This window comes from Macrotis lagotis, chromosome 4 (assembly GCF_037893015.1).
Source record: "Macrotis lagotis isolate mMagLag1 chromosome 4, bilby.v1.9.chrom.fasta, whole genome shotgun sequence".
Classification (NCBI taxonomy): domain Eukaryota; kingdom Metazoa; phylum Chordata; class Mammalia; order Peramelemorphia; family Peramelidae; genus Macrotis; species Macrotis lagotis.
This window is the reverse complement of record NC_133661.1, coordinates 224,279,898-224,306,248: the sequence shown is the minus strand read 5'-3', so window position 1 is coordinate 224,306,248 and position 26,351 is coordinate 224,279,898. Positions and strand designations below refer to the sequence as shown.

Sequence of the window (26,351 nt, the reverse complement as noted above, 5' to 3'; positions counted from 1 at the left end):
ATTTTCCTTAGTCACAGAGTTGGCTAGATGTTGTGAAAGCTCACCAGTGACAGTTCAGGGTTCCAGGTTCAGAGTATTAATTTCAGTCAGAGGAGGAGACTGGAGTTTAGGCTGCTTGGGTAGGACACAGCTGAAAAGTTAAGGGAAAAGATGATTAATAAAATCTCAAACTACATCATGATTTTTGATGAAAGTGAAAATATAAACTTTTAAAATGACATTTTGCTAGCTGTCATCTTGTAATCTTTTATCTTTGTCCTTACAAAATTTTATAATTGCTTAGAAAATTGAATTGTGTGGGGGGAAAGGCTCGCGTGGGGCCCAGCGGTGGCTCCGAGCACCCGGCTGCGGGGCGCTGCGGGCCTGGGGAGCCACTGAGGCCTGTAGTGCAGCGAGGCTGAGGCCAGCCTGGGGGGAGTGCCTTCCAGAAGAGGTAGAACCGAGGCCTTTTCTTCTCAGACCCCGATGAGGCTCAGAATGACATCTCTTATGAGGAAGTTCATACATCAGACTGTGAAAACTGGAATTAAGTGCAATGATAGATATTTTTGTGTACAGATAGTACAAAAGGCAGCACTAGCACAGTTTGGGGCTATCATTGTTACCAAAAGATTACTTCTGCCTTCATGTGCTAATGTATATAGTACTATTGAAGATACAGAAGATGAAAAGGATAAGAAAAAAATCATCAAAACCAACTTTTGGTAATGTTGGGCGAAAAATTGGTCATTGAATTCTTCAACTACTTGATAGTAATGGAGACAATTTGGGAATGATGCACTGAGCTGAAGTGATTAGACTAATGGAGGAACAGAACCTGAGACTTGTTTGACGGAAAGACAATGCAGATCCTCCAGTGTACCAGTTAATGAAAGGAAACCAGATTCATGAAGAACAGCTTCGACTTAGAGAGAAAGAAAAGGTTCAATTGAAAGCAGGACCTCCCCAGTTAAAGGAATTGACCTTTTCTTCAAATATTGCACAACATGATTTGGACACTAAAATTAAACATATTCAACAATGGATTGAGAAAAAATATGAAGTCTAAATTACAGTAAAGAAAGGGAAAACTACAGTCCCAGAAGATAATATGGAGGAACTGTTTAATAATATTCTCAAGACTTTGCCTGAAATTGCTACCTTTGCATCTAAGCCCAAAATCACAAGAGGTGGAAAAGATGCAACCTGTGTTTTTCGTCACTTGAGCAATAAGGAAATGAACAAATTTAGGAAAAGTAAAGAAGAGACTCAAAAAAACAGAGACACTATGAATAACGAAAATAGTGATAATATGGGATCAAATATTCTCCAACAGTGATATTTTAATGAAGAAAAACTTTCAAAGATTATTAGGGAAAATGATATTTTTAATTAAAAAACTTATTTACATAAATCTACATATGTGATGTTTAGCCAAGGGTCAGTGTTGCAACAGTGGAGAGCATATTTTCTTCAAAACAGTCTGATGATTTGCCATTTTTAGGCAATGTTTCTTTAATTTTGGGAGGAATGTATCCACTGAGACGAGAGGCCAGACTCCGTTTTCCAGAGGATCGTTTCACCTTTGAGAATTTAAAATGAAATCAGTAATACATCCACATAGGTATTGCTTTAAGAAGTTTTTATACATATAAGTGTCTTCTTGAGATCTGACTATAACATAAGTTTTTTTTTTATTTTCTGGACCTCTGATTTCATTGGTGTAAAGATTTCCTACTAGTATAGTGAGGTGGGCAACTGACTCATTAACTTAGTCTTGGAAAACTGCTCAGGGCTCTGAGAAGTTACATTATGTGTCCATGGTAATATGGCCACTATGTGTCAGAGGATTTAAGGATTTAAATCCAAGTCTTCCTAACATCATAGAACTTATATTATTGTCCGATGACACCATCTCCTAATAAGAGCTAAAGTCAGCATCATTAAATTAAAAGCGGGTATTTTGGCTGTCCCACAGAGAAATGAACCTATTTCCTAAAATATATAGTAACATGAATTCACACTTCATAAATTCCAACTTACCTTGATCTTTGATTTTCTCTTATCAGGATCATGTATAACAGCATGTCTTGTAAGACTTTGCTGCACTGAAAGGAGGGAGAAAAATCAACCTAGGTATTCTTTGTGTACAAATTTTGAACCTGTTAAAAACTTCAATCTCCTGCTAGTTGTACTATCATTAAAGATCTGTCTCTTCTCCCCCCCAAAAAACAACAACAAAAAAGTTGAATTGTGTGTTGTTGCTAAATTTAAATTCTTTCTAAGTGTGTTTGGGAGGTAGCTAGGTGGCACAGTGGATAGAGTGCCATGTCTGGAGTCCAAAAGACCCATTTTATAGAATTCAAATCTGGCTGTATGACCCTGAGCAAATCACTTAACACTATTTGCCTCAGTTCCTTCATCTGGAAATGAGCTGAAGAAGGAAATGGCGAACCACTCCTGTAACTTTGCTAAGAAAACTCCAACTCGGGACATAACTGAAAAACAACTGAACAACAACAACAACAAAGCATGTATTATTATTCTTTTAAATTTGAACAACTGCATTGATGCATTTATGCATAATGGTATTAGAGTTCCCACTTGTCAATCAGTTTGACAGCAGAATATTTTCATGATACAGACTTTGGAGAATGTAATTTAAAATGTTTTGCTGGGCCCAGTCTTGGTAGAACCAATTAAGATGGAAGCCTATCCAACTTTCATTAGCAGAACAATGTTAACCTTGGAGTTAAAAAAAAAACTTTTCCTCCATTTATGTTTCCTGTATCCATTTACCCTTTTCCCTTCCAACCTGTCTTCCTTCCTTACTTCCTGCCTTTTCTCCACTTCTCATGGTTATGTCTCATGGTTACATCTCATGTTTACATCTCATTTTTGCTTCCCTAAGACTCCTAGAAAGCATTTGACTAGTAATGTTAGCACACTAGGGAAGATATAGCAGTGGTAAAAGAGCAGATTGTGATGTTTATTACTGATAATAATTCATATATGACATTTATATGCTCTATTGGCATTCCCTCTTTTGATCCTCTTGACAATGCTGTGAGACAGGTATTGCAAACATCGTTGTCTCTATATTGATATAAAGATCCTTGAAACTCTGAGAGATGAAGCAATTTGCCCAAAGGCATACTCCTAATTAATTGATGGAGATGGAAGTTTAACTCAGATCACCTAAATCCAAATTAAGGTGGATTATACATTTGTTGTTGTTCATTTGTTTCAGTCATTTCTGACTCTTCAAGATCCCATTTGGGGTTTTCTTGGCAAAGACACTAGAGTAGTTTACCATTTCCTTCTCCAGTTTCTTTTACAGAGAAGGAGACTGAGGACAAAAAGGTTTAATGTCCTGGCCATAGTCACATAACTATAAGTGTCTAAGGTCAGATTTGAACTCAATAAGATGAGTCTTCCTGACTCCAGGCTTGGCACTCTATCCATTCTGTTGCCTTGTTGCCCCCAAATCCACTAATATTTCCACTCTACCATCGATGTTTGGTATTTCTACTAGTGTCATGGTTATGTGTTGCCAATTATTTATGTAACAGAGCAATGCATCTATTGCTCAGTTTTGATTTTTAGATCAATTCCTTTTGATAGAAACTTGAACACAAAGCTAAATTTCAGTCAGATGAGTCAAAACTTTTGTGGTTGTAAGAAGCATAGCTGGGATGCTTCTTACCTCTAGATGTGCTTAGTTTTGGGAGGCTATATTTATGTTTCACTAAGACTCATAATATTTGTGAACAGAAAGAAGCAAGATAGATTATCAGTGACCCTCAGGTGGTTCTTGTATATCTTTGTCCTTTGCTAGCATGTCTTGCGCTCCTAAGAGAGGCTTAGTGTTGAGACAGCCAAAACTATCAAACTCATTAGTGCTTTCTGATATCACACAGATTCAGCAAAGGATGTGGTAGAAGGTAAACAGTCTGGGCCTTGGAATCAGGGAGACCTGATTTAAAATCCCTTTTCACATTGTACACCATAACAGAAACATGGTGTTGATGATCAATCTTAATGGACTTGCTCATTTCATCAGTGCAACAATCAGGGACAGTTTTAGGGTATCTGCTATGGAGAATGCCATCTGTATCCAAAGAAAGAACTGAGAAGTTTAAACAAAGATCAACGACTATTATCCTTAATTTAAAAAATAACTTCTCTTATTGCGTAATTTTGCTCTTATGTTTTATTTTTTCTTACAGGATATGATTTCTTTCTCAAAACATTCAATTTTGATCAGTGTATAGCATGGAAACAATGTAAAGACTATCAGACTGCCTTCTGTGGGAGGTGGGGGGGAGGGAAGCAAGATTGGGGGGGGGATTATAAAATTCAATAAAAATAAAAATAATTTAAAAAACAGAAAAAATAAAATCCTCTTTCAGATATTTACTAGCATGATGACCCTTGTCAAATAATTTAAGCAGTCTCAGTCTGTTTCCTTACTTTTAAAATGAAGAGACTAATATCCACTTCACAGTGTTATGAGAATCAAATGACATATGTAAAAGTGCTTTGTAAACCTTAAAGCTCTATGTAAATGCTATCTGTTATTATTATTATTACAAGTTATCATCATCATCATCATCATCATCATCATTATTATTATTATTATTATTATTATTATTATCATCATTATTTTGCCCTAGGGCTGGTATGCGGGAACCAGATAGCAAAGTTGATAGAATATTGGGGTTGGAATCAGGAAGACTCATCTTTGTGGCTTCACACCTGATCTCAGACACTACCTGTGTGACCCCAATCAAGTCAATCCTCATCTGTAAAATGAGTTGGAGAAGAAAAATAGCAAACTACTCCCAGAAAACCCCAAATGGAGTCAGAAAGAGTTGAATATGACTGAAACTATTCAACAACAAGCAAAACAAAAGAATCTAGTATGTCAACAACAACAACAACAGGCAATTTTTAAAAATATGATCACATTTTGAGGTCATTATTTATTACAGGGGTTATTCATAGTAACTTTGTAAACCAAAAAAAAAAAAAAAGACTGCCTAGAAGGGCCCAGATATCTTTTATTTATGCCCACTGCCTGGTAAGAGCTTTGATTCACAGGATTAGGATACTACATTGCTTAGTATGTGGAACTATATAAAAGGCTATTTTTCTGTCTTTTATAAGTTACACCAGCTAAGCTTCTGATAGAGAACTATTGATAGAGGATTTAGATTTAGAACCAAGAACTGTCATCACATAATAAATAAAATCCTTAAAGCCTCAAAGAACTAAGCCACACTATTATTTTTTACCTTTTAGCTTTGAATCACACAAGCAGTTTATAGTTTTCAATAAGTGATAACCTGTGAACTAAAACAACTTCCACCATGTTAGATGTTTATATCAAGGTGTGTGATTGCTCATATAGAAAAAGAACCAGACCAGTGGCTGCCTGAAAGCAGAGAGTGATGGTCTGGAGTTCTAGTCTTAGTCTAGGTCTTAGTTCTTAGGTCAGCCACAGATACAGACTAGTTGCATGACCCTGGGCAAGTCACTGAGTCTCTTTCACACTGTTCTCCAATATGTAAAATGGAGAAAATAATAACATCCACCTTCTGGTATCAAATGATGTAACACGTGTGAAGTACAATTTGGAGTAGTTTCGTTTAGAGGAGATGAGATGAAAGCTTGAACAAAGGTGACTGGTTGGTGAAAGGAGACAAAATGATTGATGCAAAAATATTTAGGGCAGGTGTAATGATAAGATTTAATAGGACAGGGTGAAAGAATGAGTATGACTCCCAGCTTACAAACCTAAATAACCAGAAGTATGGTGGTATAGTTGAGAAGGGTAGGGAAATTAGTAGGAATGATAGGTGTATAGAAGAACTATGATAAGTTCTATTTTAGAATAAAGCATTTTGCATATGTTCTTTTGCTGAAGGAGAAATATTAGAGAAATGTTTGTCTAGCCTTTCCTGTAATAATAAGGAACTATTATGTGTGCTTGTCTGATATTTTCTGTGGGTCTCTGATTCCTTCTCTATTTTTCAGCTTAACCCTTTTCTCAAATGTAAATTCACTAAGATAATAGAAAGCAACTTCAGTCCCTTCCCCTTACTCCTCCTCCACCTGTTTGGCTCTTAGACTTTCAAGGTGTATGCCTGATTCCAGTCACATCCAGGTGGGTCAGTCCTTGACCCCTTACATCTGACTCCTCCCTGTCCAGGAGGTAGACTAGGCTCACTATTAAAGTTTGGCCTTCTTCTCCATGCTGAATCCATGATGATTTAACCTCAGCTATCTTCTTGTGGCTATTACCCTTTTCCCCTTTCTTAATTGTCTTTGCTGTTCTCCTATTTGAACTTCCTATCTTCTTAAATTTCTTTATCTTCTTAAAGGACTTAGAGACCTGTTAACTTTTGTAGTAACCTGTGAATTAAAATTTATATCTATTCTTGCTCTCCTGAGTCAGAGAACTTGGAGATTTGATCCCCCAAACAAGCCCACGTCAATCTTTAAAGTCTCCTTCCTCCCATGTTCTTTTTCGTGGCATCACTTGCACTCCCTTCTAACCAATCCATCCTCTCACAGATGATTGATAGTCCTCTAGGGCTTGTCTGACAATGTACCCCTCTTCACAAAGATTCAATGGCTCCCTGTTGCTTTTTCTGGTCTTTTTTTTTATCATTTATATTCATTTTTGAACTTAGATACAAAAATAAAAAAAAATTTTCATGTGCACATCACAACATGAAAAGAGGATTCAACATAAATTTTCATTTCACACTTTAGTTTTTTAAACTGTGATAAATACTACACATGATTTTCAAAGCTACCCTACTTTTCTATGGTTCCTTTTAAGTTTTCTTTTGCTTTCTTCTATATTCCCATTGCTTATAAGAAAAAAATACAAGGTCTCCTATTTAACATTTTAAAGGCTTTCACATTGTGGCCCCCAAATGTCTTTATGGGTAGATTACACATTCTTCCCTCTCCAGCACTTTGCTTCTGTCAAACTGGACATTCCCCATATGTGTTATTATTACACCAAATACAAGATTCCGTTTCCCCACTCTTTGACTTTATACACGTTGTCCCCCATGCCTGGAATGGTCTCCCTTCTACTGCCTGAATCCCTCTAACTCTTTCAAGGATCAGTGCAATGACACCTTGCCCCCTTTAAAGAAGCCTTTTCTGATTTTCCTAGTTATTTCTTTTATCCATCGCTGTGTATTTATTTTGTATAAATCCTCTATTTACTTAACTATAATCATGTTATTTCTCTTCCCCTCACAATAGACTAAGAGCTCCTTGGATTCAGAGACTGTTTCATTTTTGGTATTGTATTATCCACCATCAATCATAGTACCTAGCACATGTTGTTATTGTTCAGTCTTGTCCAACTCTTCTTAATCCCATTTAGGGTTTGCTTGGCAGAGCTACTGAAGTGGTCTGATGTTTCCTTCTCCAGGCCATTTTACAGATAAGGAAACTGAGCCAAGAGGATTAAGTAACTTCTTCAGGGAGAAATAGTTGGTTTCTGAGACCAGATTTGAACTGAGGTCCTTATGACGCCAGACTCAGAACTGAATCCATTTTGCTACCCAGTTGCCTCATGCCTAGGGTGGTAAAGTAGACAGAGAGCTAGGTCTACAGTTAGGAAGAACTAGCCTCAGACATAAACTAGCTGTGTGGCCTTGGGCTAATCACTTTACCACTACCTGCCTCAGTTTTCTCCTCTATAAAATGGGAATAATAATAATAGCCACCTTCCTCCAGGATTGTTATGAGGATAAAATAATATTTGTAAAGGGTTTTGTAAACCTTCAAGCACTATATAAATACTAGTCATTTCTAGCATTGAAAATAACAACAGGGGCAGCTAGGTGGTGTAGTGGATAGAGCACTGGCCCTGGAGTCAGGAGTACCTGAGTTCAAATCCGGCCTCAGACACTTAATAATTACTTAGCTGTGTGGCCTTGGGCAAGCCACTTAACCCCATTGCCTTGCAAAAACTAAAAAAAAAATAGCAACAATAATTATAATAATCATAAGTGCTTGCTAATTGTTGAAATAGCTATATAGTCTCCTAAGATGGCTACTTTGAAGAGGACCTCATTCATTTAGGTAATGATAACAATTTGCATTACCATAGTGTATTGAGGTTTTCAGTCACTTTCCTCATAAAAATCCTAAGAGGTATATAGTGAAAGTAACTTGCCTCTTTTTCAGATGGGAAAACTAAGGTGCCATATCTCTGTGTTATAAATGTGTGTGTGTGTGTGTGTGTGTGTGTGTGTGTGTGTGTGTGTGTTATTTTTCTCCCCGTATGTATATTTGTGTATATGTACAATTTTTAAAGTAGAAATTTTCCTCTTCATCTGATTAGTTTCAAGAGACAAATTAAAACCAAGGTAGATCTACTGTATAGATCCCAGGGAAAAAGTAAATTGGAGCTAACAAATCAGCCTAGATGTGTTTTTCTGAAGTGTGAAGGCTAGCCTCATGCACTTGGAGAGAATTAATTAAATTTATTCTTTTAGTATTTCAGTATAATTTGTATTTGCATAAAAAATCTTGCTCTTGTAAAACATTGAACAAGACTACAGATTTAAAAGAAAACCCTATCTCTTCTTTATGGAGAATTTAAGAGAAAAGGTGAAAAACTGACCATTTGGATGTATGACTTATTCTTTACCTTTATTGTTATATTTCCAATAAAAAGCAATAGAGATTTATAAAAAAATAACTTCACACAATCCATCCATTCCATGGAATAGTATTTGTGAGTTCTATTCTGTAGTCTACCTTTACTCCTAAATAGATGGTTCTCTATTATTCAACTTACTTCTATGACTTGCCCTCTGCTACTTCTTTTATTTTTAATCTTTTTCTTGATGTCTTTTGTTTTCATTTCAACTCCATTTCCAGAGATATTCTTCTTCCCTCCTCCCTCCTTTACCCTATCTAACAAACAAAAAAAAAAGAAGGAAAAAGTAGTATGTGTATTACCCTCTTCTCTGCAAATTAGGGATAGAAGGTAGTTTTTTCATTTTTTTTCCTTGAACAAAACCCCCAGTTTTTTGGTCATTTTAATTGTACAAAGTTCAACATAATTTTTTAAAAAATTCTTTTTTTTTTGTTATCGCGTATGTTGTATTCCTGGTTCTACTTACTCTATCCTGTACCAGTCTTCATAAGTCTTTCCATAGTTCCCTATATTATTAGTATTCAACATATATGGGTCATAATTTGTTTAGCCATTCTCTAATTGATGGATATCTGCATTGTTTCCAGTTTTTTGCTACTGTAAAAAAATGGCATCTTTTTATGTATATGGAACATTTATTTCAGTTTTTTATTTCCAGATCAGAGGATTATGGAAATTTTAGTCACTTTCTCAGCACAATTCCAATTTATTTTCTAGAAAGGTCAGATCAATTCAGATCTACCAATAACAAATTAGTGAGGCTCTCTTTCCAACACACCCCCTACACATTGAGTTTTTTTCTTTTTTCTCCTTATCTTTACTGATTTGTTGGATGTAAGATGAAATCTCATAATTGTTTTGATTTGTATTTCTCCTATTACTGATTTTCAGAAGTATTTCAAGGGTTTTTTTTTAAAGTAGTTTGAAATTTTTCTTTTGAGGAATGTTTCTTTATAGCCTTTACAACTGCTATCTCTTTTATTTGATTGTTTCTCTTTTATTTATTTGTTTCCCTTAACCTGTCAGGTAGGCAAGGCTCAATTTTTTTTCAACTGATCTTTTCAGACAGAATGTTAAAGGGAGAGAGAAATTCAGTGATTTCTTATTGATCTACTGAATGAATTATGCATGGAGTTAGAATAAAAACTAAAAACCATATCCTAAGGGACTAGAATACAGAATATGAGGATTTAGAACCTGGAGAAATATAAACCAATAGAGAATGTATAGGATTATGGATAAATTTTGGTTTGAAAACTTAATCATTCCCTTTACAAATTCAAGATCTTCGGGGAAAAAAACTTCTCATAATCATGTCTTGTCATTAGACAGACTAAATAGTTAGGGGAAAGAGCCCTGGAATAGCTCCAATACTTCATTTGTTGTTTATTTAGGAAAGTCATTTTAATAATGAACCTCAGATTTCTCATCTATAAAATGAAAATTAAAATGTTCTTGTTATATATTTCTCGAATCATAAAGAATTATTTTGCAAACCCTAAATATGAATGGTTTTTAAAGATCCATCATTTCACTATTGTGGATACTCCCTACAGTGCCAAAGATTGTAACCCATGCTTCTCACACTGGCCAATTCTTGCCATGTGTCCTCCTAATAAACTCGCCAGATGGAACCTTCTTAACATTATGAAGGTGCTCTTCTATTTTATTAAAAATTTCATAGTTATCAGTGAAAAATATAGTCTCTCTCCTATTACATGATCATCCCATATCTTTTTTCTGGAGAAAGAAGACTATATAAAGACTGTATAAAGTCTCTGGAAATATATATTATTCTAGTTCTTCTAGGCATGTCTTTGTTGAGTATATGTTGATACCTTCTTTACAGCCACCCTGCCTCTCTCCAATCTTGGATATCTTTTAAAAGCCAAGCCCCACTAATACTCAAGAGTCTCAGGAGATAGTTGCAATTAGCATAATTCCTTTGAGAAACAAAGGTATTTGAAGGGCCTCACCAGCTATAGCAGATCCCCCTGTGATTTGAACTCTGTGCAAGACATACCTAATAAGAGTGTCCAATATCTTTGAAAAACCAATCTCTTTTTGATGCGTCATTTAATAAGAAGGTTTATTGAACAAAACTATCCCTGGTTTTTCTATTGAGAAATTTTGTATGATCCTTAGGCTATAAATGGAAGTCATGTTGTTTTGAAGACCTTTAAGTTTATATAATTTGTTTCATTGATCATTTTTTTTAAATAATGAGAAAACAGCATACACAATTGAAATTTGTGGTTTTGTATCCATTGAAATTGGGGCAGCTAAGTGGTATAGTGGATAGAGTGCCAGACTTGGAGACAGGAAAATTCATCTTCCTGTCAAAACTGGGTGACCTTCGGCAACTTCCAATTTAACCCAATTGGCCTCAATTCCTCATCAAAATAAGTTGAAGAATGAAATGACAAGCTACTCCTCTATCTTTGCCAAGAAAACCCCAAATAGATCACAGATTCAGATATGACTGAAACAACTAAACAACAAATCCAGTGACATCATTATTTCAACTCCTGAAGATTTCTTCTGTGAATATTGTACCTAAACTAGCTGTTTTTCCACAACTTCATTATTAAATATCCTTTCTGCTTCTTTATATAGCATATTAGGAGCTAAAGTATAAAATTCCAATTGGGTAGACCTTTTATTACTGATAGGCTGACGTTCTTGTCAATTTTTCACCTATTTGTTGTCCTTCCATTTTTTTTTTTAGGTTTTTGCAAGGCAAATGGGGTTAAATTGCTTGCCCAAGGCCACACAGCTAGGTAATTATTAAGTGTCTGAGACCGGATTTGAACCCAGATACTCCTGACTCCAGGGCCAGTGCTTTATCCACTGCACCACCTAGCCACCCCTGTCCTTCCATTTTTCATCTATAAATACTGTAGGATTATCTGACTTATTTGGGTCTCACACCAAGTTTTCAATAGCCTTATTTTTTCCTTCTAAGATTTTGTTATTTTTGGAAAACAATATTAATATTGAATATAATCTTCCACCATCCTCCAAACCTTTGCATATCAATTTATTTTTTTAAACTTTGGCCTTTCACTAACTTGTCTGCAAATGTTGGCAAATGTTATTTTAGTCTCCTTGTTTTTGTAATTGCTTTACATAAGGAACCTTCAGGAAATAGTGATAATCAGTTTATAGTTAAAGGAATTTAAAGGATGGGTTTTGACTTTTCTAAATTAAACATTCCTAAGTTAAAGAAAAATAGGGTTAAATTTGGGTTTAGGGTTAGTGTTAGAGTTAGTCTTTTGTCCATGTCCCATTTTTAGGTGTCAATAACTTGTTTGAATAAGGCAGTTACAGAGCCGGGTCTAGAGACAGAAAGATTTTAATTTATATCCAATCTAAGACAGCTTACTTTCTTTGTGACCTTGGGAAAAATCACTTCTCAGTTTCAGTTTTCTCCTATGTAAAATGGGAATAATAGTAGCATCTACTTCTCAAGGTTGTTGTGTACATCAAATGTAATAAAATTGTGTAGTGCTTTGCAAGTTTTAAAGAACCATATAAATACTAGCTATTATAATTGGCTATAATGGTTACTGTATCTTTTTCGTTGAGGTGCTAATTGTGACTTTTGCTCTAATTAATGACTAGTCCACTTGATGTATTCAGAAGTGGCCCTAAGATCATTAACCTGTCATTTCTTGATTATTAAGATTTAGTCAGTTTTATTTCTTTGCAATGTTAGTGTTCACTATGCCCAACAATTACTTTTTTGCTTCTTGAAAAAAGTTATCCTAGACTATAGACCTGAAGGTTCTCACTGTTAGCAGCATTTGTACCCTTTATTTCTTCATACTGAACCACATTTTCCAACTCATTTTTCCTATTTGTGACCATCTCTGTTTTGAAATTACTGAGAGGGCCACTGGATGTCTAAGTGGATAGAGCACCAGCCTGGAGCCAGGAGGACCTGAGTTCAAATATGAGCACAGATACTGATACTGAATAGCTGCGTGACCCTGGGCAAGTCACTCAACCCTGATTGCCTCATCTCCCCCCCAAAAGATGAAAATAAAAATAAAAATAAAAAACGACCTGAAATTACCAAGGAATCTTATTAGGGTCTTTATCTAATTTCTCTCTAATGCTTGGTCATCTACTTCATATGTAAATACAAATACTTAATCTTAATGGTTTTGGTTGTTTTATGCCATTTCTTGTCATGAATCCTGAAAGACAAGGTTACCAAGAGTTGTATCCAATTATATTTTAAAGGTCTTTGGGAATGCTGTGAAACCAATCAGCCAGCATCTTTGCCTCTGTAAACAGAACCTTCTGAACCACCCTTCCATTTGGCTGCTGCCTCCTTTGATTTCATTTAAAACAAGAATGTAGATAATGATATGGCTCAGTTCCTCCACTAATATATTAGCCCATAGATGATTGGAGCTTGCATTCAGGATGTCTACAGTTAAATTACTCTTGATAGATGGTTTTTAAATTGATTCCTTGTACCCTCTGCCCTTTATATGCACTTTATATGATCCTCCCATTGTTTTTTGCTGAAAAAATTTTAAAAAAGCACAGGATTTGAGATTCATGTTGAATTTCTCTTTATTTCAGGGTAAACTTCAACCCAAGAATTCATTCCCTGATGTTTAGTCTTGTCCAGGAACAGCTGGCAATCTGTGCAGAAATCATATTTAAAGCCTTTTTTTTTTTTTAATCTGGGAAAGCCTGCTCCTCTTCTGGCTATCCTCTCTTTACTAATGTAGTGGTTAATGGAATGTTGCAGTTTTAGTCATCAGACAACCAATGTGGTTTGGGCCTATATTCAGAACCTCTCTAGCTTGCTGAAGTTTGCTTCATGTATATTTTTTGGGTAACTCAAGGTCACCTCCAGACATAGTGAGAGTTAGAGTAGGACAGTTTTGGAATTGAAGCTTAGTGACATACTATTAAAAATAAAACTTTCTCTAATTCCATCAGTCTAAATGGAATCTCTGCCCTCTATAGTAATTCTTCCAGTGATTTATATCTTCTATGTCATGTACATAAGTAATTTTCCTCAAGTGCATTTCTAATTAGATGACTCCCCTACTCAAACATTCTAGTTCCTTCTTTCTATTGTCTGTAAAACAAAATATAAATCCCTATGTTTGACTTTTAAAGTCCCACATTACTTGGTCTCAACCTCTATTTTGAAAATTATTTTGTCCAATTTGGACATTGGACATTATTCTGCTTCCCACTCTCTTCACTCTAGTTAAACTGGTCCTCTATACCTCAGATATGATGCTCTATCTCCTGATTTTCTTCTTGTTCATTCCCTAGAATTACTCTCTTCCTTTAAGATGCAACTTGGGCAATATATTTTACATGAATCCTTTCCTGGTGCTACCAATATTAGCACCCTTCTCTTAATCTATCTTGTATTTAACTACTTTGTATACATGTATTTAACTTCATATTTATTTATGTATTTATCCATATATGTATTTATCCATACATACACACATATATAATTTTATACACATACATACATATACAAAATATATATATTTTTGTTTGTACCTATAGGATGTAAGCTCAATGAAAATAGGGATTGTTTCAGTCTTTGGACTTGCACCCCAGTATTTTGATGGGTGCTTAATAAATACTTATTGACTAGTTGATGGATTCATAGATATTCAAGGACCTGTTTTATCTTGAGTGCATCTTGAAGGACTGCATCTTATTTTTTTTTTTGATTTTGCAAAGCAATGGGGTTAAGTGACTTGCCCAAGTTCACACAGCTAGGTAATTATTACATGTCTGAGGTTGGATTTAAACTCAGGACCTCCTGACTCTAGGGCCAGTGCTCTATTCACTGTACCACCTAGCTGCCCCCTTCTTACTCTATTTTAAATCTACAGATATGTCAACCTGTAATCAGCAAACATAACTTTTTTTTTTTTACTTTTATCCTTTAAAATGTCTTACACTGAATAAATTTCCAGTGAGTGATTAAGGGGTGTTAAGCAGAAAGACACTGGATGTGGTCAATTAGTTCCTAAACATTTATTATAATTACTGTATGCCAGTCATTGTACTAAGCACTCAGAGTGTAAAGATGAACAAAAATCAATCCATGCTCTCAAGTAGACCACCATCTAATGAAGAAAGACAACACATAAAAAAGAAGTTGAAAGGTAGTGGAAGGGATCCAAGGGCACAATGAAGTCTAGAGGAATGAAATGGGGTGGGAAATGATAAATTGGCTACCCTGGTTACCCACCTTAAATAGAAGAGCTAGGAGGAGCTCTGCACTGGCTACTCTCTATCCATCCAGAGGGAAGAACTCTTTCCCCAAAAAATCTCTACCCCCAAAACAGGGCAGAAAATACTAAAGTGATTTGACTTTCAGAGTTGACATGATTTTGCAGAATGACAAGGTTCCCAAGGGTAAGGAAGGAATAAGTCCAGGGGAGTGTGCAGTCAAAATTTCAATCTGGATTCAAATACTACCTCTCAATTATTTAGATGACATCATGTAAATTACTTCATTGAACCTCAGTTCTTTCATCTTTCAATAAGGGAATTGGATGAGGTGACCTTTAAGATACATTCTGATTCTAAATCAATGGTCCTGAAGATCTGCAGTAAGGTGAAAGCCTTTATTTTTTCTAGCTCCTCTGAACTCTTATGGAAATCTGAATTAAAAATAGAGTCCTTGTGTGTCATCCCACAAAAGCAAAATTGGCTTTTGTTTATATAGGAGATGATAACCTGGTTTCAATATTACTTTGTAGTAATTTTGTCTCTGCCTTCTCATTAGCAGCATTTAGATCACTTTTGCTAATGCTTTTAAATTGATATCAAACCATTCAGTAAAGGATTTTATTGAGCCTCTAATATGTGCCAGGCACAAAATTGTTAAAATAACAAATCACATTTAAGTCAAGATCATAATAATCCTGTAAGATGGGTGGTGTACCAGAATCTCAGCTTTGATGAACCACTAAATGGTGGAGTGAATAGAATCAAATCCCATCTCAGCTACTGATTATGTGACTAGATAAGTCTTTCTCCTCAGTTTCTTGAACCATCAAATGAGGGTAATAATAACACCTACCTCCCTAGATTGTTGCAAGGAACAAATAAAGTAATTCAGGAATTAATCATTTTAGGCATCATTTTTCATATTAAAGTTAGCAAGATCCATTTTACTTCCAAGGTGGAATTTCCTATATCCTAGCCATCAACCAGTGGATACCTTTAATTTAACTTTGTCAAAGACCAGTCACAACTTTCCCAATTGATAAAAGGACAAAGGATATGAACAAGCAGTTTTCTAATGAAGAATTTGAAGCTATTTATAGTCATATGATAAAATGTTTCAAATACTTACTGATTAGAGAAATGCAATTAAACCAGTTGAGGTACTACCTCACATCTATCAGACTGGCTAAGATGACAAAAAAAAGGAAATGATCAATGTTGGAGAAGATCTGAGAAAATTGGGAAGTGGGAAAATTAATACACTACTTGTATAGTTATGAACTGATCCAACCATTCTGGAGAGCAATCTGGTACTATGTCCAAAGAACAATAAAACTGTTTATATTCTTTGATCATAAAAAAATAGTAAAAGGCTCACATGTTCAAAAACATTTATAGGTGTTCTTTTCACAATGACAAAGAATTGAAGTTTGAGGGGATGCCCATCAATTGGGGAATGGCTGAACAAGTTATGATATAGGAATATTAGGGAATACTATTGTTCTATAAGAAATCATGAGCAGTTGGATTTTTAGAGGAGCATAGGAAGACTTACATGAACTGATGTTGGGTGAAATGAGCAGAACCAATAGAACATTGTACACATTAACAATAACATTGTGAATATGATTAGAAAGGAAAATGAAGGAGGATGTGGGAAAACTGGGACTCTAATGTATTGTGAGTGGAAATGTGAACTGATCCAACCTTTCTGGAGAACAATTTGGAATTATGCCCAAAGGGCAATAAAGCTACATGCTTTTTGATCCAGCAATACCGCTACTGGGTCTATATCCTAAAGAAGTTATAAAAAAGTATAGAAATTCCACGAGCCCAAAAATGTTCATAGCAGCTCTTTTTGTGGTGGCAAAAATTGGTTGGGAAATGATTGAACAAACTGTTGTGCATGTATGTGATGGAACATTATTGTTCCGTAAGAAATCATGGGGGGGGGGGGGCAGCTAGGTGGTGTAGTGATAAAGCACCGGCCTTGGAGTCAGGAGTACTTGGGTTCAAATCCAGTCTCAGACACTTAATAATTACCTAGCTGTGTGGAAAGCCACTTAACCCCATTTGCCTTGCAAAAACCTAAAAAACAAAAAACAAACAAACAAACAAAAAGAAATCATGAGGGGATGGGGTTTCAGAAAAGCCAAGAAGACATGAATTGATGTGAAATGAAATGAGCAGAACCAGAACATTATACATAGTAACAACATGGGGTGATGATCAACTGTCATGAACTTGTTCATTTCAGCAATACAATAATCAAAGACAATTTTAAAAGATGGAAATGATGGAAAATTCCATCCATATCCAGAGACGGAACTGTGGAGTTTAAATGAAGATGAAAAGCTTATTATCTTTAACTTTTTTTTTTAATCTTTAAATTTTTAAAAGTTGTCATGTATTATGTAAGTTTTTCTCTCTCTAATTTCTTTCATCTGTTTGGATCTGATTCTTCTCTCACAACATGATCAATATGGATCTATTGTTTAGCATAGTTATAAATATATCTGCCTTTATCAGATTGCTTTCTATCAGAGGAAGGGGGGAAGAGAAGGAGGGGAGGTAGAAAAATGTAAAACTCAAAATCTTGCAAAAAAAAGATTGGTAAAAACTATCATTTCATGTAGTTGGAAAAAACAAATAAATGAAATATTTTTTAAGAGTATATTCAAACTTGGGGATAAAAATTTGTAGTCCTAAAAAAAAAAACAGACATTGCAAGACATGATAGATGCAACTCCTCTCAACAATTCAGAGACTGCTGAGGACAGTCCTGAGAGACCTGTTATGGGCATTCCACATTCAGAGAAAAACTATGGAGTCTGAATGCAGAGCAAAGCAAACTGTATGTTTTCCTTTTCTTCCCCTTAGTACTAATTCCTCTTTCACATGGAAATAAGTTTACAGGATTGTAAATGTACAACTTTTACCAGATTGTTCATTGTCATAGGAAAGGAGGAAGGTAGAAAGGGTGGCAGAAAAAATGTGGAACTCATAATTTTGCAGATGGATGAATGCTGAAAAAGTATTTTTGCATGTAATTGGAAAAAAAATTTCAACTGGAAAAAATCCAAAGACATCTTATTTAAAGATGCCTTTTTCTTTCTGACAAAAGATTTGCTGTTTCTACCTGAATACTTTTTTCTTTTGCTTTGAGAAAAGAAGAAAGGAAAATTTATTTAGGAAATCGTTTTTTCAGAACTTCTTTTTAATTATTTCAAAATTTTATTTTTTCTCAGTTATTTGGGGTTTTTTTGAATTATAAAGATTTTACTTATTTTGAGTTTTAAAATTTTTCTCCTAATCTTACTTCCTTCCCCCCACCCCCCACAGAAGGCAATTTGCTGGTCTTTACATTGTTTCCATGGTATACATTGATCCAAATTGAATGTGATGAGAGAGAAATCATATCTTTAAGGAAGAAACATAAAGAATAAGAGATAGCAAGATCAGACAATAAGATATCAGTATTTTTTTCAAAATTTAAGGTAATAGTAATTGTTCAAACTCTACAGTTCTTTCTCTGGAGATGGTATTCTCCATTGCAGATAGACTCAAATTCATTACCCTAATTGTTGTACTGATGGAATGAGTGAGTCCATCGAGGTTCATCATCGCCCCCATGTTGCTGTTAGGGTGTACAATGTTTTTCTGGTTCTGCTCATCTCACTTAACATCAGTTCATGAAGATCCCTCCAGGCTTCCCTGAATTCCCATCCCTCCTGGTTTCTAATAGAACAATAGTGTTCCATGACATACATATACCACAGTTTGCTAAGCCATTCCCCAATTGAAGGACATTCAACTTGATTTCCAATTCTTTGCCACCACAAACAAGGTTGTTATGAATATTTTTGTACAAGTTATGTTTTTATCCTTTTTCATCATCTTGTCAGGGTATAGACCCAGTAGTCGTATTGATGGATCAAAGGGTAATGTACATTTTGTTGCCCTTTAGGTATAGTTCCAAATTTCTCTCCAGAAAGATTGGATGAGTTCACAGCTCCACCAACAATGTAATAGTGTCCCAGATTTCCCACAACCCCTCAAACAATGATCATTGTCCTTTCTGGTCATACTGGCCAGTCTGAAAGGTGTGAGGTGGTACCTCAGAGAAGCTTTCATTTGCATTTCTCTAATAAGTAATGATTTAGAGCAATTTTTCATATGACTATGGATCACTTTGATTTCCTCATCTATAAATTGCCTTTGCATATCCTTTGACAATTTGTCAATTGGGGAATGGCTTTTTTTTTTAAAAAAATAATTGACTCAGTTCTCTGTATATTTTAGAAATGAGTCCTTTGTTAGAAACATTAGTTGTAAAGATTGTTTCCCAGTTCACTACATTTCTTTTGCTCTTGGTTAGTGGTTTTGTCTGTGCAAAAGCTTTTTAATTTAATGTAATCAAAATCATCTAGTTTGTTTTTAGTGATGTTCTCCAACTGTTCCGTAGTCATAAACTGCTTCCCTTTTCATAGATCTGACAGGTAAACTAGTCTTTGATCTTCTAGTTTTCTTATAATATTGTTTTTTATGTCTAAATCCTGTATCCATTTTGATCTTATCTTGGTATAGATTGTGAGATGTTGATCTAATCTAAGTTTGTTCCATATCAACCACCAATTTTCCCAGGAGTTTTTATCCCAATATCTGGATTCTTTGGGTTTATCAAACAGCAGATTACTATAATTGTTTCCTGTTATTGCAGCTAGTCTATTCCACTGGTCCACCACTCTATTTATTAGCCAATAGCAGACAGTTTTGATGACTGATGCCTTATAATATAATTTTAGATCAGGTAGGACTAAGCAACTTTCTTTTGTACTTTTTCATTGAATCCCTGAAAATTCTTGACTTTTTATTTCTCCATATGAATTTACTTATAATTTTTTCCAACTTATCAAAGTAAGTTTTTGGAATTTTGATTGGTAGGGCACTAAACATGTAGTTTTAATTTTGGTAGAATTGTCATTTTTATTATAATTGCTTGACCTATCCATGAGCAGTTGATGTTTGCCCAGTTATTTAAATCTCATTTAATTTGTGTAAGAACTGTTTTGTAATTGTTTTCAAAAAGTTTCTGAGTCTGCCTTGGAAGGCAGATTCCCAGACATTTTATATTGTCTGAAGTTACTTTGATGGTATTTCTCTTTCTAGCCCTTCCTGCTGTATCTTGCTAGTCACATATAGAAAAGTTGAGAATTTATGAGGGTTTATTTTATATCCTGCAACTTTGCTAAAGTTGCTAATTGGTTTCAGTAGTTTTTTGGATGATTTCTTGGGATTCTCTAGGTGTATACCACCACATCATTTGCAAAGAATGAGAGTTTTGTCTCTTCCTTCCAATTCTAATTCCTTCAATTTTTTTCTTCTCTTATTGCTGAAGCTAACATTTCTAATACAATATTAAATAGTAGTGGTGATGATAATAGGCATACTTGTTTCACCCCAATCTTATTGGGAATGCCTCTAGCCTCTCCCCATTGAATATAATGCTTGTTGATGGTTTCAGATAGATACTGCTTATTATTCTAAAGAACAGTAAATTTATTTCTATATTCTCTAGTGTTTTAGTAGGAATGGATATTGTATTTTTTCAAAAGCTTTTTCAGCATCTATTGATACAATCATATAATTTCTGATAGGTTTTTTGTTGATATAAATAATTATACTAACAGTTTTTCTAATATTGAACCAACCCTACATTCCTGGGATAAATCCTACTTGATCATAATGTGTTATCCTAGTGATAACTTGTAATTGTTTTACTAAGATTTTATTTAAGATTTTTGCATCTATATTTATCAGGCAGATAGGTCTATAATTTTCTTTCTCTGTTTTAACTCTTCCTGGTTTAGGTATCAGTACTATATTGGTGTCATAGAAAGAGTTAGGTAGAGTTCCATCTTCACCTATTTTTCCCAAAGAGTTCATATAGAATTGGAAACAAAATTGTTCCATAAATGTTTGATAGAATTCACTTGTGAATCCATCAGGCCCTGGAGATTTTTTTTCTTAGGGAGTTCAATAATGACTTGTTGAATTTCTTTTTCTGAGATAGGGTTGTTTAGGTATTTAATCTCCTCTCCATTTATCCTGGGCAACTTATATTTTTGCAAAGGGTAATGTACATATTTTTGCAAATATTCTTTCATTTCACTTAGATTGTCAAATTTAAGAGATAGTAAGATCAGACAATAAGATATCAGTATTTTTTTCAAAATTTAAGGTAATAGTAATTGTTCAAACTCCACAGTTCTTTCTCTGGAGATGGATTGGTGGTGAGTTCACCTTTGTCATTTATGATACTAGCAATTTGGTTTTCTTCTTTCTTTTTTTAATCAACTTGACCAGAGGTTTATCAATTTTACTGGTTTTTTCATGAAACCAACTCTTGGTTTTATTTATTATTTCAATAGTTTTTTTGGTTTTGATTTTATTAATTTCTCCTTTAATTTTTAGAATTTTAATTTGGTATTTAATTGGGGGTTTTTAATTTGTTCTTTTTCTAATTTTTTAGTTGCATATTTAGTTTATTGATTTCATCTTTCTCTAATTTATTCATGTAAGCCTTTAAAGATATACTATATCCCCTGACAGCCACTTTGAGTGAATCCCATAGGTTTTGGTATGTTGTTTCATTATTGTCATTATCTAGGATAAAATACTTAATCCTCTCTATAATTTGTTCTTTGATCCACTCATTCTTTAAAATGAGGTTATTCTGTTTCCAATTTGTTCTGGGTCTGTATCTCCCTGGCCCATTATTGCATATGATTTTTATTGCATTGTGACCTGAGAAAGATGTATTCACTATTTCTGCCTTTCTGCAATTTATTATTAGGTTTTTATGCCCTAGTATATGTGCCATGTACTGCAGAGAAAAAGGTATATTCCTTTCTATCCCCATCAATTTCCTCCATAAGTTTACCATATCTAGTTTTTGTAACAATCTATTTACCTCCTTAACTTCTTTCTTGTTTATCTTATGATCGATTTATCTAGATCTGAGAGTGGAAGGTTGAGATCTCCCAGTAATAGAGTTTTGCTGTTTATGTCTTCCTGTAGTTCTTTCAGCTTCTCCTCTAAGTGTTTGGATGCTATCCCATTGGGTGCATATATATTCAGTATTTAAATTACTTTATTGTCTATGGTACCTTTTAGGGGGATATAGTTTCCTTCCTTATCTCTTTTTAATGATATCTGTTTTTGCAGCTGCTTTGTCTGAGATAAGGATTGCTATCCCTGCTTTTTTTTTCACTTCAGCTGAAGCAAAATATATTTTGCTCCAACCTTTTACCTTTACTCTTATTTTTAGGTTTTTTGCAAGGAAAATGCGGTTAAGGGGCTTGCCCAAGGCCACACAGCTAGGTAATTATTAAGTGTCTGAGACCGGATTTGAACCCAGGTACTCCTGACTCCAGGACCCATGCTTTATCCACTGCACCACCTAGCCACCCCTTACCTTTACTCTATATGTATCTCCTTGCTTCAAATTAGTTTCTTGTAAGCAGCATATTATAGGATTCTGGTTTTTAATCCACTCTGCTATTTGCTTATGTTTTAAGGGAGAGTTCATCCCATTCACATTCAAAGTTATAATTACTAATTCTTTATTGCCCTCCATGCTATCTTCCCTCTGTTTGTATTTTCCCCTTTTTCCCTTTATCCATATTCCCCAGTATTTTGTATCTGAATACCACCACCTTCAGTGTGTTTGCCCTCCTATATTCCCCTCCCCCTCCCCTTTCTTTCCCCTTTCCCTTTTTTGTCCTTCTCCCTTCCCTTCCTTCTGTTAGTTCCCCTTTTTCTCCCTCTCCGTGTCTCCATCTCCCTTCCCCTTTTCCCCTTTTAATACTTAAAAGGTAAGGTTTTTTTAAGTTAACTGAGTGTGTGTGAAAGTTAACTTTAAGCCAAGTGTGATGACAGGAAGATTCAGGTGTTTCTTTTCTTCTCCCTTCTTCCCCTCTATTATGATAGGTCTTTTGCACCTCTTAATGTAATGAGATTTACCCCCATTCAATCCCATCCCTCCTCCCATCTCCTTCCTGTCCTCCTCTTTAAGGAGGAAGTGTTTTTAAATCATTCTATCTGAGTTATAGAAAATCCTGAGTATCCATCCCTTATGGCTGAATATATTCTACTAGAGTTACAATTCTTTTTTTTTGTTTTTAGGTCTTTGCAAGGCAATGGGGTTAAGTATCTTGCCCAAGGCCACACAGCTAGGTAATTATTAAGTGTCTGAGGCTGGACTGGAACTCAGGTACTCCTGATTCCAGGACTAGTGCTCTATCCACTGCAGTACCTAGCTGTCCCTAGAGTTACAATTCTTGAAAGTTATTAGAGTCTTTCTCCCAAGTAGGGATACAGCCAGTTTCATCCCATTGGGTAGCAGTCTCATGGATAAGTCATGAGTGTCCATCAGTTCTGGTTATGTATATTCTCTCTTATAGAGTTACAATTCTCCAGAGTTATGAAACTCTTTTTTTCCCATGCTGGGATATAGCCAGTTTCATCTTATTAGATAGCAGTTTTTTTTTCTTTACACCCCCCCTTTTTTTTTAACTTTTCATATGTCTCTTGAATCTCCTGTTTGATGTCCAAATTTTCTATTTAGCTCTGGTTTTTTTCCTCTGGAATTGTTGGAAGTCTTCCATTTTGTTAAATGTCCATTTTTTTTCCCCTGAAAGAGAAGGCTCAGCTTTGCCAGATAGTGGATTCTTGGCCATATTTCAAGCTCTCTTGCTCCTTGGAATATCTTTTCCCATGCCCTTTTGATCCCTTAATGTTGATGCAGCAAGGTCCTGCATAATCCTGACTGTGGCTCCTTGGTATCTAAATGGTTTCCTTCTTGCTGCTTGCAGGATTTTCTCTTTTATCTGATAGTTATGGAATTTGGCCACAACGTTCCTTGGTGTTTTCATTTTAGGATCTCTTTCCAAAGGGGAGCGATAAAATTTTTTCAATAACTATTTTTCCCTCTGGTTCTATGTTATCAGGCAATTTTCCATCACTATATCCTATAATATTAAGTCTAGGTTTTTTTTTCTCTTCAATAAGTTCAGGAATTCTCAGGTTGTCCCTTCTTGATCTATTCTTGAGGTCAATGCTTTTGCTGATGAGGTATTTTACATTTTCTTCTATTTTTCCTATTTTTTGGTTTTTTGTACAGCCTCTTGCTGTCTCATGAAGTCATTCGTTTCCAGAGACTCCATTTTTTTTTGAGAAGTTTTCTTCATTTACCTTTTGAAACTCCTTTTCCTATTCATCAATTCTGTTTTTGAAAGAGTTTTCCATTTGACCAATTGAGGTTTTGAGAGAATTATTTTCTTTTTGCATTTGTCTAATTGAGGATCTGAGAGCATTATTCTCACTTTGTATTTGTCCAATTGAGGATCTCAGAGAATTATTCTCATTTTGTATTTGTCCAATTGTATTTTCCAATGATTTGTTTTCTTGTTGCAAGGTGTTAATCTTCTCTTGGATTTCTTTTCCCAAATTTTCCAATTGACTTTTAACCTCCTTCCTTATTTATTCAAGGAAGATCATATTCTCCTTAGAGGTTCTAGGTCTCTCTAAGTTAGGGTCTCTTCCTTCTAAGAATTTTTCTATGGACCCTCCTTTCCGCTGGCCTTTCTTCATTTTACTAAGACCTTGAGTTGGGGAGGGACTGGTTCACAGAGGTTTGTTGTTGGGATCCCTAGAGGATTTCCTCATGGTGTGTAATATCTCCAGCTGGCCAGTAAGGGGTGCTAGATGTTTTGGTCACTGAGTGTAATATCTCCAGTTGGCCAGTAGGGGGCCCTGGTTGCATTCTCTGGAGTGTCTGTGACCTTAAGTCCCTCTCCCTTGGCCTGGAGGGAGTGGTTGAAGCTGTTAAATACTTTTGTCTTTGATCAATGGTTATACCCCGGAATGTGGTGGTCACTCTCCCTATTGTCAACTGAGGTGTTTCTGCTGCTTGGCCTTAGCCTGGGGCAGAGGTAGTCTGTAATTGTGTTTGTTCTGGGAAGAGGCTTCAGCTGAAATGGAGGCATGGACTCTTGAGTTCTTCCTGACCAGAGGAACCCAGGGATGAAGTCTGCAGCTCTCCTACACCAGAACAATTCCTCTAGCCCTGGAGTGTCAGTGCCAATGCTAATGCCTCTGCTCCCTAGTTGACTCAAGCCCCCCCTCCCCCCAGGCTCTAGCCACACTGCTAATCAGGTTAATCCTTGGCTAATCTAGGCTCCCAGGCTCTCCTGGTCTGTGGTACTGGCAGAGTCAGCCCTCTGCACCCTGACTTACCCACCTCCCTCACTCTGTCCTCCCTTCTACCAGTCACCCTGCCTTTCTTATTTTACTTTTCCCTTCCCCTTTTCCCTTCCTTCTACTAGCCCTTTCTTCTGCTTTGTTGTTCCCTTTCCCCATCTGCTTCCCTGTAGGATAAATTTCAAAACCCAATTGATAATGTATGTTATTCCCTCTTTGAGCCAAATCTATTGAGAGTAAGAGTCCCTCAGTGTTCACACCCTTCTTCCTTTTCCTCTACTGTAATAGGTCCTTTGGGCCTCTTCATGTGGTGTTAGTTACCCCTTTCTGCCTCTCCATTATTCTCCCAGTAAAATCCTTTTTTAAATGTCTTAACTGTTTTATACCTTTCTTATACCAACATCTTCTATGTAGACTACTTTCAACTGTCCTAATAGGGCTACAAGTCTAGAGTTACAAATATCACTACATCATAATAAATTTATAGCCATGCCCTCTAATTATGCTTCTGTCAACAATCCTAATAGAAATACAGTTCTTAAGAGTTGCAAGCATATCTTCCTCCTATGAACACTTTAGTCTTACATTGTTTTCTTTCTGTTTACCTTTTTTACACATCTCTTGAGTCTTGTATTTTAAGATCAAATTTTCTCTTCTGTTCTGATCTTTTTTATCAGGTAAGTTTGTAAATCATCTATTTTGTCAAATTTCCTCTTTTCATCCTGAAAGAATATTTTTAATTTTGCAGATCCATGGTTGTAATCCAAGTTCCTTTGCACTTTAGAACAACATAGTCTGGTACATTAGTGTTTAAGCTGATAAGTTCTGCATAATTATGAAAGTGGCTCCATGATATTTGAATTATTCCTTTTTGGGTTCTTGCATTATTTTCTCCTTTTAGCTGAAAATTTTAAATTTTGTCTACAATATTCCTTGGAGTTGTTATCTTGGGATCTCTTTCTTTTTTTATTTTTAGATTTTTCAAGGCAATGGGGTTAAGTGGCTTGCCCAAGGCCACACAGCTAGGTAATTATTAAGTGTTTGAGACCAGATTTGAACCCAGGTACTCCTGACTCCAAGGCCGGTGCTCCATCCACTGTGCCACCTAGCCACCCTTGGAATCTCTTTCTGAAGGTGGATTCTTTCAAGGATATTTGGTCTTCTTGTTCAAAGATAT

At 35.5% G+C, this 26,351-nt stretch overlaps 1 protein-coding gene and 1 pseudogene across 2 annotated transcripts in view; both read left to right on the top strand.

The window, feature by feature from the left end:
- The window catches only part of PRIMA1 (proline rich membrane anchor 1), a 132,779-nt gene that overhangs the window by 36,099 nt on the left and 70,329 nt on the right, over positions 1 to 26,351 (top strand). The gene's annotated exons all lie outside the window — the stretch shown is intronic.
- On the top strand, positions 353 to 4,278 carry LOC141522223 (translation initiation factor IF-3, mitochondrial pseudogene; annotated as a pseudogene).